Source organism: Helianthus annuus, chromosome 16, assembly GCF_002127325.2.
Source record: "Helianthus annuus cultivar XRQ/B chromosome 16, HanXRQr2.0-SUNRISE, whole genome shotgun sequence".
In the NCBI taxonomy this organism is placed as follows: Eukaryota; Viridiplantae; Streptophyta; class Magnoliopsida; order Asterales; family Asteraceae; genus Helianthus; species Helianthus annuus.
The window spans coordinates 206,368,076-206,374,667 of record NC_035448.2 but is presented as its reverse complement, the minus strand read 5'-3'; positions in this window follow the sequence as shown (position 1 = coordinate 206,374,667).

The window sequence follows — 6,592 nt, the reverse complement described above, 5'->3', positions numbered from 1 at the left end:
ATATAATTTTTGTCTTGCCATCTTGTATTAAGTGATATAAATTTATAGAAAATTATAACGATTTTCTGACTTGGTTGTAACATACAAAGATTCTTTGACTTACAACTGAATATACGTTACTAAATAGATGACAAAAACCAAGGCCTACTCTTTAAAAACGATGGAACGAACATACTTTTTTAATGCCCATTTTAGTCTTTAAAAATGTGACATGTGAACCAAACTAGTCAATTTCTAGTTTTCAATGGGAAACCCTAATCGTCGAGGCGATCACCGGCAGCCGCCTAATCCTCATCGTGATTATGATGATCCTTCTTCCAGAACAACATTTTACATCACAAATATCTCGGATAGAGTTACCGGGTTGAAGCTTCGTGAGGTTTTTCGGACTTTTGTAAATGTGACGGACGCATGGGTTCCTCGTCGTCGTAGTGTTAAGGGTAGAGTGTTTGGTTTCGTCAGATGCGAGAAGCTTTCGGATCCTTATGCGGTTTTACCAAGTTTGAATGATATTGTTATTATGGAGTCTAAGATCTCTGTTTCTCTTTCAATGTTTGATAGATTTCATAAGAAGATTTCATATGATGATATAAGGGTGGCGCAGAAGGCATGGGTTCCAAAGGAAAAGCATGTGTCGAAGGAGGAGTTCCCGTCTATGTTAACGGTGTATGGTCGTGCTTCTAGTTCTAGGAAGGTCCTTCAGTGATGATGACGGTGCGCTATATCCATTGCATTCGGTTGGTAGGGCAGTGGTTGGAGTGTCGGACTGTATTGCTAGTTTACGTACGGTTAAGAAGATGTTGTTCAAGGTTGGATTCGATGAAGCTGCAGTGTCTTATCTTGGGGGATTGACGGTCCTTGTTACTTTTCGAGATGCTGATCAGATGAAAGTGTTTCTGAGGATAAGAAGGAGGTTTGAAGGAAACTTTTGTATCCGTCTCTCCATGGTCGGGTCAAAACATCCCATTTGAGAGGATTGTGGTTTTAAAAATCGTTGGTGTGCCGGTCCTAGTTCGGGAAGGCTCTATGTATGATAAGATTGGAAGTTTGTTTGGTATGGTGGTGTGGCCTTCGGATTTTTCATGGGTGGGGACTGATAATGCGATTGGTTATGCCCATGTTCTTACTGATATTTCATCAAAAATCGATGAAGAAGTTTCGGTGATCTGGAGTAATAAGGGTTATAACGTTTGGGTTGTTGAAGAGAATTCGGGTTGGATTCCAGAATTCGAGTCGGTTCTGGTGGATGAAAGATATGACGATTTCGAGGAAGGTGAAATTAGGGATCCGGTGACGGATGCTCCGGCCGGTGTGGTCAACCGAGAGTCAACACAGCTAGAGATGCCAGTAAATCAGCCTTTGACTGCGGATGATGTGCCGGAAAATTTGCATGATAGTTATGAGTTGCCTAATTTGGACAAGTCTGACTTGGGCGCTCAGAATTTAAATGTGGGGTCGGATGTTTTAATGGGCTGAGAGGGTGTAGTGGATATTTTATTGGGCCAACAGGATGAGCATGGATCTTCAGCGGGCCAGGAGGAGAATGTGACTCCTTTTGGGCCTTCACTGACTTAGCCTATGGGTTTTAAAATTGGTAAGGCCCCGGTGGGTTTTAAGACCAGAAAGAGAACTCGGTTATTCTTCCACAATTCACCTGAGGACACTTTGCCTTCTTCTTGTATGATGGGGTCGGTTCCTCAGTTCAATCCCCAGAGATACCCGGACCTGAATAATAGTGTGGTGGAGGATGGAGTGCATGCAGAGGTTGTTGTTGATGGTACTAGTCCAGGCGAGCCGGTGGAGGTGTCGTCTGTACATGGGGGTTCTGTTTCGACAGTGGCAGTGGAGACAGTTCCGGCAAGTATGATTGATGAGGCGGTTCGGATAAACACTGAGGTCGATGCTACGGTTCGTGTTTGTGACATAGTCGGGGTAAATGTTCATTCTTTATCGGCCTCGATTGCTGAGGAAGTTATTTCGGAACTGGGGGTATCTAATTGTCAATGAATTGCATGTTATTGAATGTTCGTGGGATTCGTCGTAAAGGTAAGGCGGGTTGGATTCGTGGTCTGAAATTGGCCCATGCTGTGGATTTCTTGGCATTACAGGAGTCGAAGATCTCGGTTCCTCCTTCTTGGCTTCTTTCGAAGGTTTGGGGAAATTCGGTTTTTAATTTTGATTGTGTTGATTCGGAGGGGTCTGCGGGAGGGCTGTTGTGTTTATGGGACCCTACGTGTTTTAGAATGTCTGGCGTCTTTCGGTCGAAGCATGCTCTTGTGATTTCCGGGCTTTTGGTTCATTCTAGTGTTCATGTGAATATTGGTAATATATATGCTCCTAATAATCCTGCGGCGCGCCGTGTACTTTGGAATGAATTGTTGTTTTATAGGAGGTCGTTACATGGATTGTGGATTATGATGGGTGATTTTAACGAGGTTCGGTCAGCTGATGAAAGGGTAAACTCATTATTTTTTCATACTCAGGCGATGGCTTTTAATAGTTTCATTAGTGAAGCGGATTTATTCGAGTATAATATATGTGGTCATAAATTCACGTATATGTCCGGGAAGGGGGATAAACTGAGTAAATTGGACAGGATTTTAGTGTGTAATGACTTTATGTCGACTTGGCCAGATGCGAGTGTAACAGCTCTTTGGAGGTCTCTGTCGGATCATTGCCCATTGTTATTTGCTTTGAAGAGTACTGATTATGGTCATGTGCCGTTTCGTTTCTATAACTCTTGGTTGGATTTTCCGGGGTTTGTGGAATTTGTGAATTTTATTTCCGAGCGGTTTGTCTGTTCGGGGCCCGTGACATTGCCTTAGTTGCTAAATTGAAATGGTTGAAGGGTAGGATTAAGTTGTGGGTTGATGCGGAACGGAAGAAGAGGAACACAAAATCCTTGGAATGTAGGAAGATCGTGGAAGATTTGGAACTTTTAGCAAATAATCGGCCTTTATTGGATGATGAGTTGGCACGCCGAGCTAATGCTCGGAAAGTTTTGTTTGAAGAGGAAAGGTTAAAAGCTTTAGATGCCAAACAAAAGTCTCGGACTAAATGGGCGATAGATGGTGATGAGAACTCTAAGTTTTATCATGGTGTTATTAGACTAAATTCAGCGAATAATAGGATTCATGGCATTAGGTGTGGTGGCGAGTGGATTAATGAACCGAATCTGGTCAAGGATAACATTGCATCTTTTTTTGCTGAAAAGTTTAGTTCTAGGCACCGTGCTCGGCCGCTGTTTTTGTGCCCGGATGTTATGCGTTTGTCAGATGACGACGCTCATACTTTGGACGCTCCTTTCTCTATTGAAGAAATTACTAATGCCATGTGGGACTGTGACGGGGATAAGGCGCCGGGCCATGACGAGTTCAACTTTACTTTTATAAAAAAATTTTGGCCGGTTCTGAAACAGGATTTTCTGAGGCTGTTTGCGGAGTTTCATTCGAATGGTTGTGTTAGTACAGGTGTTTTCTCGGCTTTCATCGCCCTTATCCCAAAGGGTCGGGATCAGGCGACTTTGTCTGATTACCGCCCAATAAGTTTGGTGGGTATCCTTAATAAAGTTATGTCTAAAGCTTTGGTGCTTCAGCTTAGGGGTGTGAAGTCCCATCTTGTGTCTGAGGAACAAACGGCGTTTCTGAGTGACAGAAATATTCTAGATGGCCCATTGATTCTGAATGAGACCATTGCGTGGCTGAAAAAGGCTCGATTGACGGGTATGTTCTTAAAAGTTGATATAGCGAAAGCTTATGATTCTTTATGTTGGGATTATTTGGATGATTCATTGGGACAAATGAACTTTTCAACAAAATGTCGGGGGTGGATTATGTCAATCATTCGTAACTCTCGGGCTTCGGTTCTTATCAATGGCTCGCCTACTTATGAGTTTTCTTGTCGCCGTGGCCTTCGTCAAGGAGATCCACTGTCACCTTTTTTGTTCATTCTTGCCATGGAAGGTTTGACCCGAATGATGAGGAGGGCGTGTGATATGGGAGTATTTCATGGTATTCGTGTTGGTGGTTCGGGGCCTTTAATCTCCCATTTTATTTATGTGGATGATGTCGTCTTTTGTGGTGAATGGTCTATGACAAATACGCTTAACCTTAGATGACTACTTCGGGGTTTTTATTTATTGTCGGGGTTGAAGATTAGCCCTAACAAAAGTAGTTTGTATGGGGTAGGGGTGGATGATGATGAAATTGCAAGTATGGCTTCCGTTTTAAAATGCATACCGGGTCGTTTTCCTTTCACACACTTGGGTGTACCAATTACATGTAATATGAACTTGGTTCGGAGTTGGGAGCCGGTCATTGAAAAGGTGAAAAAACGTTTGTCAAATTGGAAGGCTAAAAGTCTTTCTTATGGTGGGCGCATAACTTTATTGAAATCGGTTTTGAGCTCGCTTCCTCTATACTTTTTCTCACTATTCCGTGCTCCTATACAAGTGGTAAATACATTGGAAAAATTAAGGCGTATATTTTTTTGGGGAGGCACCGATGAGGTTGATAAGATGAGTTGGGTCGCTTGGGAAAAAGCTGTTGTTCCAGAAAAATATGGTGGACTCGGGTTAGGGTCTCTTAGAGATGCAAACTTGGGATTATTGTCCAAGTGGTGGTGGCGGTTTAAGTCAAACCAGACATCTCTTTGGCGGAAAGTTATTTGGTCATTACATGGTAGTGGGCGTGGTTGGAATGTCATTCCTTTGAAGATTACAATTGGTGATACATGGAAGCAGATTGCTTCTATTCCCACTATCCTCCATAGGATGAATATCGACCCTCATAATTTTTTAAAAGGAAATGTGCGTAGCGGTACGAGTATTCTATTCTGGTATGATTGGTGGATCGATAATGAACCATTGATGTTGAAGTTCCCACTGTTGTTTGTTCTTGACAAGAATCGGCTGTGTTCCATTGCCGAGCGGGTGAAGTCTGCCAACGGATCGGTGCAGTTCACTTGGGAGTGGAAGCGGGTCGTTTTTTCAACTGATGAGCAGCAGCAGTTCGATGCATTGAATATGCTGCTGATTTATGTCGAATTGTCTATGGGGGCTGATTCATGGACCTGGTCGGCAGGTGGGTCAGACGGATTTTCGGTTAAAACAATGAGGCAATGTCTGTTTGAGGCCCATAATGTTTTACCGGTAACTAGTTATGAATGGTGCAATTGGGTTCTGAGGAAGGTCGGCATTATCGCATGGCGGGCTTTTTTAGATAGACTTCCGACAGCAGAAGCCTTGGCTAGACGGCATGTCCAGCTTGATACGCAAATTTGTAAGCTTTGTGAGTCAACGGTGGAGTCGGTTTGATCACCTGTTTACCGGGTGCCCAGTTTTCTCTAACGTTTGACAGGTTGTATTCGGGTGGTGTAACGTGCCAAATGTTTTTGCGTTTCATGTTACGGACTTGCTGAAGCTACCTCACACGACCAAAAAGGGGAGGCGTCCGAGGAAGGCTTTTTACGGGGTCATTCTCACGGCTTTTTGGAGTATTTGGCGGGCTAGGAATGATTTCATCTTTAATCAAAAACAGGTTCTGGTGCGGAAAATTGTAGACGAGATTAAAGTGATGAGCTACTTGTGGATAACTAATCGTGGGAAGATGACAGACATGTCTTGGGCCGCTTGGTGTTTGTTTGACACACGAAAAATGGGGTAACGTCTGGGGGGGTTGTATTCGGTTTTCTTGTTATGTTTGTGATTTGTTTCGGCTTGTATTTTCGGACTTTTCTTGCTAGTTCCTTGCTAGCTTTTTAATAAAGTTGTTGGTTGGCCGTTCAAAAAAAAAAAAAAAAAAGAACCCACCTTAGCCATCCTATCTTTTCTTTTATTGGAATGGTTCGGTGGGATGCCCTTAATCGAGTATATGCGTTCTCTCTTTCATAACGGTCGTAGTTGGATACATACTTGGGCCACCAAGCCACAAGTTCCGGGGAAAACCCGTACGCCCGAAAGCGCACTGCGGTAAGACCCGGTTTGGCTCGGTTTCAAACCGGCGACCTCCAGAAACCTCTAGTTCTAAGGGTGTAGGAGTGGTTAGATACTTGGAAGTAGTAAACTTAAAAATCAACCAATGAGAGTGTGCCATGTCAAAGTGGTAAACTATGCTCAAAAGTGTTGACAATGTTTAGACACTTAATGAATTGGTAAACTATTTAAAAAAAAGAAAAATGTGTGATTAGTTGAGATGGCATGGACCCCACCACACACACCCCCTTTCTCTCCTTCCCTCCTTTCACCGCTTCGGCAACCCATCACCGAATTGGTAAACCTTTGAGTGGTAAACTTATAATTGGCGGTGGTGTTCCCAATTGGTAAACTAAGTTTACCGCATGAAACCGCACCCACTCCATATACCCTAAACTTCATTGACACCATCAATGTCCTTCAAAATGATGCTAGTGAGAGTTGAACTTGAAGCCTCAAGAAGAGAAACCAAGTAACTAACCACTAGACCAACTTGTCAGAACCTTAGTGATCCGATCTATTTAATGTTCTTGAAGGGGTATGGTCCCAAAAACCGGCGCAAATCTTCCTCCGAGCCGCGCGGCGGACCATACTCCTTAATCAATTACATTCTCGATCTCA